We start from the raw sequence: 12,689 nt of genomic DNA, 5'->3' as shown, positions 1-12,689 counted from the left end.
TTCTTATGTTCTAAATTGATGGGAATGAAGGCTGATTAATCCCCAGAACCTGATAATCTACATCCCAGAGTACTTAAGGAAGTGGCTTTAAAATAGTGTAATCACCTTCCAAGATTCTTTAAATTCTGTAACAGTTCTTAGAAAATGGACAGTAGCAAGGAGATCTAGAGAGAAAACCAGGACTCCTAAACCAATGAGCCTGATGCCGATAGTGGGGAAGATGCTGGGGTCCATTATCAAGGATTTTATAGCCGAACAGCTATAAAACAATCAGGCACAGTCAGTATGAAGTTACAAAAGGGAAATCATGCTTAACAAATCTACTGCAATCGTTCAAGGATGTAACTGGTAAAGTTGTTCAGGGGACCAGTGAATGTGATTTATTTGGACTTGCAGAAGCCTGTCCACAAAATCCCACATAAGAGAATAAAGTGTAAAATTAAAATGCATTGGTTTGGGAATATTGTATTGAGATGGATAGAAAATTGGTTAGCAGACAGAAACAAAGAGTAACAATAAACGGAGATGATGGGACCTGCAGATGCTGCAGAATCCAGGATAACAAAGTGTGAAGCTGGATGAACACAGCAGGCCAAGTAGCATTTTAGGAGCACAAAATCTGATGAAGGGTCTAGGCCTGAAACGTCAGCTTTTGTACTCCTAAGATGCTGCTTGGCCTGCTGTGTTCATCCAGTAACATGAACAGGCCTTTTTCTGAATGGCAGGCAGGAAGCAGTAGGGTACCACATTGCTATTCACAATGTATGTTAATGACTTAGATGAGGGAATGATACACAATATTTCAAAACTTGCATATGACACAAAGCAGGATGGAAATTGAGCTTTGAGGCAGATGTAGAGATATTGCCATGTGATTTGGACAAGCTGAATGAGTGGGCAAATGACAAATGCAATATAATGTGCACTTTGGTAACAAAATTAGGAAGGCAGATTATCAAATGTATTGGATGTTAATTGAGAGAGGGAAATGTTCAATGAGACCTGGGTATCCCCTTGCACCAGGAGCTCAGATTAAGCATGCAGATGCAACAGATATTTTAAGGTCAGAAATGGGGATGTTCACCCATGATTCCATAATGTTCGATCTCTCAGATGCTGAACTAGTACAAGTTCAAATGCAATAAGACCTGGACAATATCTAAGTTTGGAGTGTTGAATGTGACATTTTGAACAATACAAGGAAGTACTCAATGAGTGGCAAGTCATTAGGAAGCTCAGAGGATCAGGTGGATCTTGGGGTCGTGAAGATGTCAGGACAGGTTAATAGGCTAGGTAAGAAGGCATATGGGATGCTTGCCTTTATCAGTTGTGGCATAGATTATGACACCAGGGAGATTATGTTGAACCTGTACACAACTTTGGTTAGGCCACAGCTGGAGTACTGTGTGCAGGTCTTGTCACTGTACTGTAGAAAAGATGTATGCACAGGAGATCCACCAGGATTTTACATGGGATAGAGTGGTTGGATGAGCTTGGGGTATTTTCTTTGGAGCATTGAAGGTTGTGGGGGAACCTGATTGAGGCACATAAATGTTAAGTAAGTATTGAGCAAAACACACTTTGAATATTTATAACAGTCAAGATGGTATTGCTGCATTATCCAGTCCGCAGAATAGGAGTCCCTACATATCTTTAAAATATTTTGCAGTCAATGCAGCATTGGCCAATAGCTGAATTGTGCAAGGCCAAAACAGGTCTGCAACTGATGATTACTATCCAGATGAACTGATTTGGCAAACTTGGCAAATTCTTTGGACAAGCCAAATATTCACAAAGCAGACTAGAAACGACAAATGCTGGAGATCATAGCAGGTCAGACAGCTTCCATGGAGAGTCATCCAGACTCGAAATGTCAGTTAGCTCTCTCTCCATGGATGCTTTCTGACCTATTGGGATCTCCAGCATTTGCTGTTTTCGAAACAGATTCCAGTATCTGCAATAATTTGCTCCTATTCACAGTGCAGATTTGGAAGGCTTTGTAGAACCAGGCGCTTTAAAGTTCCTTTGATACAGTTCCTTTAATACATATGTGTTAATCTGAGTTAATATGAAGCTTCGTATATGTTTTGAGTTAATTGATGAGCTGATGAATTCATTGCCATGTTAACTATTGGAGTTGATGTTTTATTCTCAGTAGCCATAAGGTAGTTGTTTTTTATGAATGTACTCCACAAATGTTGAGTAGAGAGGGACTTTATCGGGTCTTGAAAGACTTCCAATCTGGAAAGAACTAATATTATTTATTTCCTAGTTTAGTGTAACAAATGGGAATTTGAACTGGACAGTTTTCTTGTTTATTTATTAACTTATCAACTTCAAGTCAAATTGAGAGACTACAGTCATATATTAATTCAGTATAATCAATCAGGTGGAAAGTCATTAACGCGTTCTCTGACTGTGATGGAATCAATCATTTCTGGAAGGCTGTGGGGAGATGTGAAGTACAGAGTAAGCCATTTCCTTGAGGTGACTGACAGGAAAGATTAAATCGAGCATTGGATGATGAGTTCAAATGGGTTAAACGAGATCAACTGAGACAATAATTCATTAGGTAAGTATCTATTAAATTCTTGCAAAGGAACTGAAACAATTCAAAAGACCTAAGCACAATTGACTTAAGCCATAGTGCATTAGCCATGTATCGAATTATGTATACATTAAATAATTTCCTGAGCATACCAGTAAGGTGCAGATTAGTGTGGAGATGGCTGAAACTCTTGTGGCACATAGTAATGTCCGTACATCTGGGTCAGAAGGCCTGCATTCAGGCCTGTTCTATAATTGAGTCACAGCACATCTGAACAGGTAAATTAAAAGTATCTAAGACTGATGAAAGGGTTTTTCATTTTACAGGCAAACTGTGGAATGGCTGCTTTTGGGCATAAACATAAGATAGGAGCAGAAATAGATCATTCATCTCATCACATCTTCACCACCATCCAATGAGATCATGGCTGACCTGACAATCCAAGATAGATCCCTTGCCTTCATCAGCAAGACAGCTTATTGGATTAAGCACCATATAACATTTAAGTGCTTTCTGGTGGTCTCTCAGTCAATCAGTTCCAGCAGTCAAGAAGTCCTGTGCCACCAGAGTTGCTAGTCAATCAGAAACTGAAGTCATTGTGTGCAGCAGTGAAGTATTTAAGGCATAGTATGTTGGATGAACAGCAGCCAAAAAGACCAGGAGCAGCATGAGAATAAGAGGGGATCAGAGTTAACAGGGACAAAACACCCACTGTAAATGTGGTAGCTTAAAGCCAACGCATTCCTTCCATCTGCGTTCCCAATTTCCCTAGATGGGGGCATATGGTGACCTAATTTTCCCAAAAACCCAGTGCTGGTCCTTCTTTTTTTGCAAGATAACAACGTCTGGAGCTGAATGAACATAGCAGGCCAAGGGGCATCAGAAGAGGAGGAAAGCTGATGTTTCAGGCCTAGACCCATCATCAGAAATTGGAGAGGGAAAGAGGGTTCTGAAATAAATAGGGAAAGAGAGGAGGCAGATTGAAGATGGACAAGGGAGAAGATAGATGGAGAGGAGACAGACAAATTAAAGAGGCAGGGATGGAGCCAGTAAAGATGAGTGTAGGTGAGGAGGCAGGGAGGAGATAGGTCAGTGCAGGGAGGACAGACAGCTCAAGGAGCGAGATGAGGTTGGTAGGTAGGAAATAGGGGTACGGCTTGACGTGGGAAGAGGGGATAGGTGAGAGGAAGAACAGGTTAGGGAGGCGGGGACGAGCTGGGCTGGTTTTTGGGTGCAGTAGGGAGATGGGAGATTTTGAAGCTTGTGAAATCCACATTAATACCATTGGGCTGCAGGGTTCCCAAGCGGAATATGAGTTGCTGTTTCTGCAACCTTCAGTGGCATTGTTGTGGCACTGCAGGAGGCCCAGGATGAGGAATTTGAGGGGGAGTTGAAATGGTTCGTGACTGGGAGGTGCAATTGTTTATTGCAAACCGAGCAGAGGTTTTCTGCAAAGCGGTCCCCAAGCCTCCGCTTGGTTTCCCCAATGTAGAGGAGGCCACAACGGGTGCAGCAGATGCAGTATACCACATTAGTAGATGTGCAGGTGAATCTCTGCTTGATGTGGAAATTCTTCTTGTGGCCTGGGATGGTGGTGAGAGGGGAGGTGTAGGGGCAGGTGTAGCACTTCCTGTGATTGAAGGGAAATGTGCCACTTGTGGTGGGGCTGGACGGAAGTGTGGAACAGACAAGGAGAGAGTGGTTCCTCTCGAAAGCAGGCAAGGGTGGGGAGGGAAAAATGTCTTTGTTGGTGAGGTCAGTTTGCAGAGGGCAGAAGTGTCGGAGGTTGACGCAATGGATCGAAAGGTTGGCGGGGTGGTATGTGAGAACGAGGGGGATTCTGTTTTGGTTGTTATTGCGGGGATGGGGTGTGAGGGATGAGTTGCGGGAAATGTGGGAGGCACGGTCGAGGGCGTTCTCGACCACTGAGGAGGGGGATTTGCGGTCCTTGAAAAATGAGGACATCTGAGATGTACGGGAGTGGAATGCCTCATCCTGGGAGTAGATGCGGCAGAGGCAAAGGAATTGAGAATAGGAAATGGCATTATTGTAGAAAGGAGGTGGTAGGAGGTGTATTCTATGTAGCTGTGGGAGTCGGTGGGCTTGAAATAGATATCAGTTTCTAGGTGGTTGCCCAAGATGGAGACAGAGAGGTCCAGGAAGGTGAGGGAAGTGTTAGGGATGGTCCAGGTGCACTTAAGGTTGGAGTGGAAGGTGTTGGTGAAGTAGATGAACTGTTTGAGCCCCTCGTGGGTGCACGAGGCGATGCTGATACAGTCATCAATGTTACGGAGGAAGGGGTGGGGTTTAGGGCCAGTATAAGTATGGAAGAGGGATTGTTCCATGTAACCTACAAAGAGGCAGGCATACTTTGGGGTTCAGGTGGGTGCCTGTGGCCATGCCCTTTGTCTGTAGGAAGTGGGAAGAATTGAAGGAGAAGTTGTTGAGGGTGAGGACAAGATCGGCTAAGCAGATGACGGTGTCAGTGGAGAGGGGCTGGTCAGACCTGCCAGACAGGTCGAAGCAGAGGGCCTTTAGGCCATTGTATGGGGAATGCAGGTGTCTAGGGGCTGGACATCCATAGTAAAAATGAGATGTTGGGGTCCGGGAAATTGGACGTTCTGGAGGTGGTGGAGGTCTTGGGTGGTGTCACAGACATAGGTAGGGAGTTCTTGGACCAAGGGAGAGAAAATGGTGCCCAGATAGGTTGAGATGAGTTCAGTGGGGCAGGAGCAGGCAGAGAAATGGGTCAACTAAGGCAGGCAGGTTTGTGGGTTTTGGGAAGGAGATAGAAGCGAGAGGTGTAGGGTTGGGGTAGGGTGAGGTTAGAGGCTGTGGGTGAGAGGTCATCTAAGGTGGTTAGGTTGTGGATGGTTTGGGAGATGATGGTTTGGTTCTTGGGGGTAGGGTAGTGATCCGGCGGCAGTAGGAGGCGGTGTCAGAGTATTGGCATCTGACCTCTGCAATGTAGATGTCAGTGCACCATACGACAACTGTTCCTCACTTGTCTATGGCTTTTGTGGTGATTTGGGATTGGCACGGAGGGCTGCACATTCTGTGCGGGAGAGGTTGGAGTGGGTGAGAGGGGTGGAGAGGTTGAGGCGATTAATGTCTCAACGGCAGTTGGAGATGAAGAGGTCGAAGGAGGGTAGGAGGCCTTGAGGTGGTGTCCAGGAGGAGAGCTTGTGTTGGAGGTGGGACAAGGGGTCATTAGAGGGAGGGTTAGGCTCAAGGCTAGAGAAGTAAGCGTGGAGGCGAAGGCAGCAGAAAAAATGTTCAATGTCCAAACATGACCAGTATTCATTGATGTGTGGGTGGAGGGGAACAAAGGTGAGCTCTTTACTGCGGACTTACCGTTCGTCCTCAGTAAGGGGGAGGTCTGTGGGGATGATGAACATGCAGCAGGGCTCTATGTTGTTGTTTCCTCTGGAGCTGCTGGCTGTGGAGGCTGTGGGTGGAGTAATGTCAGTATCGGCTGTGGGCAGTGTAGCATCGGCGGTGGTGGGTGGGGTTGCGTCGGCGTCAGTGCTGGGTGGTGTTGCTTCAGGGTCGGCGGTAGGCGGACTTGTGTTGGTGTCAGTGGTGGGCGAAGTTGCGTCAGCGGTGGACGGAGTTGCGTCCGCATCCATGGTGGGCAGAGTGGCGTCGGCGGTGGGCGGAGCGGGGTAGGCAGTGGCAGTAGCAGTGACGGTAGTGTCTGTGGTGTTGGTCTCGGAAATAGAGGCGGTGGCTTCAGCAGCATTGGCATTTGCTGCCCCAGAAGTGGTGTACCCGTTGGTGGCGGATGTTACTTTATCTGTGGGTTCTCTGACAGTGGCCTCATGGCTGATGGCAGCGGGTACATTGTGGGGAAGGTCCAGGGTATGGCTGGGGATTTGGGAGGTGGAGGAATCCCATTTTGGGTGGCAGGCACCAGTAAGTTTACTGTACTTACAATTTTTAGTGTCCAATAAAGCTGATTTTGGCCTTCTGTGTTCATCCAGCTCCACACCTTGGCATCTCGGATTCTCCAGCATCTGCAGTTCCTATTATCCCTCTTTTTTGCAGTTGGGAAGCTGGCCACTTTCATGCTAGTGGTAACCTGGCCAATAATATGCCTTTCCTTCCACTTTCCCCACCATTTCAAAGTAGGGGGAAATCTCACCCTAAGAAATGCTTGGAGATTTTAGAGATATACAGGAAAGAAAGGCAGCGGTGTTCAGGGCTTGGAAAAGTGCTCATTGGTGCCCATTTAGAAACCTTTAGCTAACCACCTAATATATAACATGGCCAGAAGGTGATAATGATTGATATCCTTGTAAGATTCTTAATGAATCTGAATGTGTTGTTTTATGAAGAGTATTGTGAAAGGCTATGTGACTAAGAATTTGGCCACATGTTAGTGCATTTTCAACCTAAACTTTGATCCTCATACAAGATTTCCAACAGATCATTATGTGGGCATGCCTTCCCTGAGCAGATGAGGTGTGAGGATATCACAGAACTCAGTGATGAATAAATAGGTGCCAGCAGCAGTTATAGGATGACTACCTTCCCTAAAAGAAGTCCAAGCTACCCATACGAAGATATTTTTCTCTATGAAATAGTGTTTCCTTGTATTGAATGGTAATGTGAGAATGTTAAGGCTTATAATTTTGGAACTTACATTGAGTTGTGACTTCCCACACCTAATCTAACCTGTAACAGTGCTGTTTACCTTACTGGCAGATGGGCAGGAATGGAATTATCATCAAAAGGAGACATCATGATGATTTAACAGTTACGTCAGAGTTAAATGATAAAGTAAGCTGGAAACAAATGGTAGCTCCAGCCTGATACGAAGAGAATGTGTACATACATTAAGTTGTCAATAAAACGTTCTTGTAGCAAGTTCCAAGAATTTCAGCAGCATTACTTTGGGAGACTATATGAAGTCAGGCTCAAAAAAAAACAATGAAGTATGATGACAGCAGGGAAAGACGAAAGAGAAATTGATTTCAATAACTGAAGTGAACCTCATTGAAAAGAAGAACAGAAAGAAAGATCTTCCAAGGCTCACTTGGATGTCAGGGACATCATGGATGCAGTAGATGGCTGGAAAACAGGCCCAGAGGCCAAACTATAGTGAACACTAACCTGAAACAACAAGCAGCAAGCCAGACTCAGGAATAGCGCCAAAATGCTAAAGAAGAACTACACAACCTAAAATTCCTGGATATATTTCAGGGAATTGAAGGAACACACTAGGCCCAAGGATGGGAGAATTGGAAAAGAAGGTTCACCAGGTACTAGTGATAATGGGAACTACAGATGCTGGAGAATCCAAGATAACAAAGTGTGAAGCTGGATGAACACAGCAGGCCAAGCAGCATCTCAGGAGCACAAAAGCTGACGTTTCGGGTCTAGACCCTTCATCAGAGAGGGCGATGGGGAGAGGGTTCTGGAATAAATAGGGAGAGAGGGGGAGGCGGACTGAAGATGGAGAGAAAAGAAGATAGGTGGAGAGGAGAGTATAGGTGGGGAGGTAGGGAGGGGATAGGTCAGTCAGGGAAGACCTAGGTCAAGGAGGTGGGATGAGGTTAGTAGGTAGGAAATGGAGATGCGGCTTGAGGTGGGAGGAAGGGATGGGTGAGAGAAAGAACAGGTTAGGGAGGCGGAGACAGGCTGGGCTGGTTTTGGGATGCAGTGGGGGGAGAGGGCGAATTGGGCTGGTTTTGTGATGCAGTGGGGGAAGGGGAGATTTTGAAGCTCGTGAAGTCCACATTGATACCATTGGGCTGCAGTCCCTCTTCCGCACCTACACAGGCCCCAAGCCCCACCTCTTCCTCCGTTACATTGATGACTGTATCAGCATCGCCTCTTGCTCCCCAGAGGAGCTCGAACAGTTCATCCACTTCACCAACACCTTTCACCCCAACCTCAAGTTCACCTGGGCCATCTCCAACACATCCCTCACCTTCCTGGACCTCTCAGTCTCCATCTCAGGTAACCAGCTAGAAACTGATGTCTATTTCAGCCCACTGACTCCCACAGCTACCTAGAATACACCTCCTCCCACCCAACCTCCTGCAAAAATTCCATCCCCATTCCCAATTCCTCCGCCTCCGCTGCATCTGCTCCCAGGATGAGGCATTCCACTCCCGCACATCCCAGATGTCCACGTTCTTCAAGGGCCGCAACTTTCCCCCTGCAGTGGTCGAGAACGCCCTTGACCGCGTCTCCTGCATTTCCCGTAACACATCCCTCACACCCTGTCCCCGCCACAACCTCCCCAAGAGGATACCCCTCATTCTCACAAACCACCCCACCAACCTCTGGATACAACACATCATCCTCCGACACTTCTGCCTTCTACAATCTGACCCCACCACCCAAGACATTTTTTCCATCCCCACCCTTGTCTGCCTTCCAGAGAGACCACTCTCTCTGTGACTCCCTTGTCCACCCCACACTCTCCTCCAACCCCATCACACCTGCACCTTCCCCTGCAACCTCAGGAAGGGCTACACTTTCCCCCACACCTCCCCCCTCACCCCCATCCCAGGCCCCAAGATGACTTTCCATATTAAGCAGATGTTCACCTGCACATCTGCCAATTTGGTATACTGTATCCATTGTACCTGGTGTGGCTTCCTCTACATTGGGGAAACCAAGCGGAGGCTTGGGGACCGCTTTGCAGAATGCCTCCGCTTGGTTCGCAATAAACAACTGCACCTCCCAGTCCCAAACCATTTTAACTCCCCCTTCTATTCCTCTGATGACATGTCCATCATGGGCCTCCTGCAGCGCCACAAAGATGTCACCCGAAGGTTGCAAGAACAGCAACTCATATTCCTCTTGGGAACCCTGCAGCCCCATGGCATCAATGTGGACTTCACAAGCTTCAAAATCTCCCCTTCCCCCACCGCATCCCAAAACCAGCCCAGCTCGTCCCCTCCCCCCACTGCATCCCAAAACCAGCCCAGCCTGTCTCTGCCTTCCTACCCTGTTCTTCCTCTCACCCATCCCTTCCTCCCACCTCAAGCTGCACCTCCATTTCCTACCTACTCATCTCATCCCACCTCCTTGACCTGTCCATCTTCCATGGACTGACCTATCTCCTCCCTACCTCCCCACCCATACTCTCCTCTCCACCTACCTTCTTTTCTTTCCATCTTCGGTCCACCTCCCCCTCTCTCCCTAATTATTCCAGAACCCCCTCCCCATTCCCCTCTCTGTTGAAGTGTCTAGGCCCGAAATGTCAGCTTTTGTGCTCCTGAGATGCTGTTTGGCCTGCTGTGTTCATCCAGCTTCACACTTTGTTAGCTTCACCAGGTACTGAACTGCTTCTAAACTAAATAAGAAACATGAGAAAGACTAGATCAGTCCATTATGTTACATGGTATGAACCATCACTTAGTGTTAAATTCATTGTAGATGTTCAATAATTATTTCAATCTTCATCTAACTATTCAATGCCAAATTTTAATAGAAGAATTCAGAGCAGTAGACAGCACAGATTTGTTCATTAATAATCTTTAAAGCTGGCAAATAATTTCATTTTTGAAGAATGTTGATTGCAGACTTAATTCATAAATGGACTGAGGTCACACAAGCAGATGCAAACTTGTCAGATATTTATACGCCAAAAATATCTTTCTTTAGAGAAAGCAGCAGAGATTATTTGACAATGGAAACATGAAAACAGGTGTACATTGAAAGGGAAAATGATTGTGCCTTTGAGAAAATTGATTGACAATTTTCAATTTTTAAGTTGTAAGGGAGAGAGCACATATAAACTACATCCCATCAAAATGGTGAAATTCATGTTGGGCACTATTCCAGCCAAAGGTTCTTGACATGAATGGGAATATGTGACATGAACAAGAAAAAAAATGAGGGGGAATAGTGTCACAATTATTGAAAAGTTGGTAATTCTAAAGAAACTTGAAGAAGTACCTATAAACATCCAGGACAACAACATTCATACTGACCAAAGGAAGGATGCAGAGCATTCTAATGTTAGGCTGAGATCAGAACCAGATCAGGGAGATTTCTCAAAATACCAGAGTGATTGACATTTTGAAGCCTGAGACTTTGTGGGCAAAGGAGGTGATTACAATTTATACATATGGGAGATAAAGACAGGGGAGAAGAAACATTGAGGAATTGGATTAACATCAGAAGAGTACACAATGAAAATGAAATGCTGCTGTCAGAGTTATATGGTTAAGTGTAGAGACTTGGAAGGGAGGAGAAACTGTAAAATTGTGTGAAGAGAATATGTGTCCATATACATTCAGCTGTTAGTAAAGAGTTCTTTCAGCCAGTTCCATGGACTTTGAAAAACTGAGCAGATTTAGACACCTCAAACAAAAAAAAATGAGGAGAGATAATTTTTTCTCAACCCAGGACACTTGCCTAAAATAGGCATTTGGTGCATTGCATATGCACCATGTTGAAGGAAAGTAAAATACCTTGGGTAAATATTGTCAGTGTTGGTACCAATTAAGCTCATTCATTCACAGAATATGTGCATTACAGGCAAAGCCACATTTGTTGCCTATATGTATAACTAGAGAATTAGAGTGAGTTTTACATTAAATGGTGTGGGCACTATTTTGGTATTGGTAATATGCAACGCAGAAAGGAATTAAGATGGGAAATGATAAACAGTGACAGAAAGAGACAGAGAATGCAGATATAAGAACAAATTAGCAGATACAACTAGAGATAACAAAAACATTAAAAGACAAAACTTTATGCACTATATTTGAATGCATGTATCATTCAAAACAGAACTGATGACCAAGTTTCTCCCCCTTGGTCCTGGAACTCCCTACCTATGTCCGTGACACCACACACGCCCTCCACCCCCACCAGAATTTCCATTTCCCCGGCCCCTAAAACCTCATCTTTACCATAGAAGTCCAGTCCCTACACACCTGCATTCCCCATACACATGGCCTAAAGACCCTTTGATTCTTCCTGTCCCGCAGGCCCGACCAGTCCCCCCCCACTGCACTTAGCCGAACTCATTCTCACCATCAACAAATTCTCTTTCAATCCCTCCCACTTCCTACAGACTAAGGGAGTGGCCGTGTGTACCCGCATGGGCCCAAGCTATGCCTGCCTCTTTGTACGTTACATGGAACAATCCATCTACCATAGCTACACTGACACTAAACCCCACCTCTTCCTCCATTACATTGACGACTGTATTGGCGCCACCTCATGCTCCCACAAGGAGATCAACAGTTTGTCCACTTCACCAACACCTTCCACCTGAACCTTAGGTTCACTTGGACAATTTCTAATACCCCTCTCTCTTTCCTAGACCTCTCTGTTTCCATTTCTGGCAACCACCTAGAAACCAATATCCATTTCAAGCCCACCGAAACCCATAGCTACCTAAAATACACCTCCTCCCACCCACCTTCCTACAAAAATGCCATCCACTATTCCTAACTCCTTCGTCTCCACCACATCTTCTCCCAGGATGAGGCATGCCACTCCTGTATATCTCAGATGTCGTCAATTTTTCAAGGGCAGCAACTTACCTCCCTGAGTGGTTGAGAACACCCTCACCCGTGTCTCTCACACTACCTCCATGCAATAACAACCAAAACAGAATCCCCCTTGTCCTCACATACAAGCCGACCAACCTCCAGATCCAGCGTATCATCCTCTGTCATTGCCGCCATCTGCGATCCGATCCCACCACCAAAGACATTTTTCCATCCCCACCCTTTTCTGCTTTCTGGAGGGACCACTCTCTCCGTGACTCCCTTGTCCGCTCCACATTGCCCTTCAGCCCCACCATACCTGACACTTTTCCCTGCAACTGCAGGAAGTGCTACACCTGCCTCGACACCTTCTCTCTGACCCCCATCCCAGGCCCCAAGAAGACTTTCCACATCAAGCAGATATTCACCTGCACATCTGCTAATATGGTATATTGCGTCCAGTATTCCCGTTGTGGCCTCCTCTACGTCAGGGAAACCAAGTGGAGGCTTGGGGACCATTTTGCAGGACACCTATGCTCAGTTCGCACTGAACAACCGCACCTCCCACTTGCGAACCGTTTCAACCCTCCCTCCCATTTCTCAGATGACATATCCATCCTGGACCTCCTGCACTGCCACAATGATGCCACCCAAAGATTGTGGGAACAGCACCTCAT

This window comes from Stegostoma tigrinum, chromosome 3, assembly GCF_030684315.1.
Source record: "Stegostoma tigrinum isolate sSteTig4 chromosome 3, sSteTig4.hap1, whole genome shotgun sequence".
Lineage (NCBI taxonomy): Eukaryota > Metazoa > Chordata > Chondrichthyes > Orectolobiformes > Stegostomatidae > Stegostoma > Stegostoma tigrinum.
The sequence above is the reverse complement of the archived record's forward strand: the minus strand, read 5'-3'. Positions refer to the sequence as shown.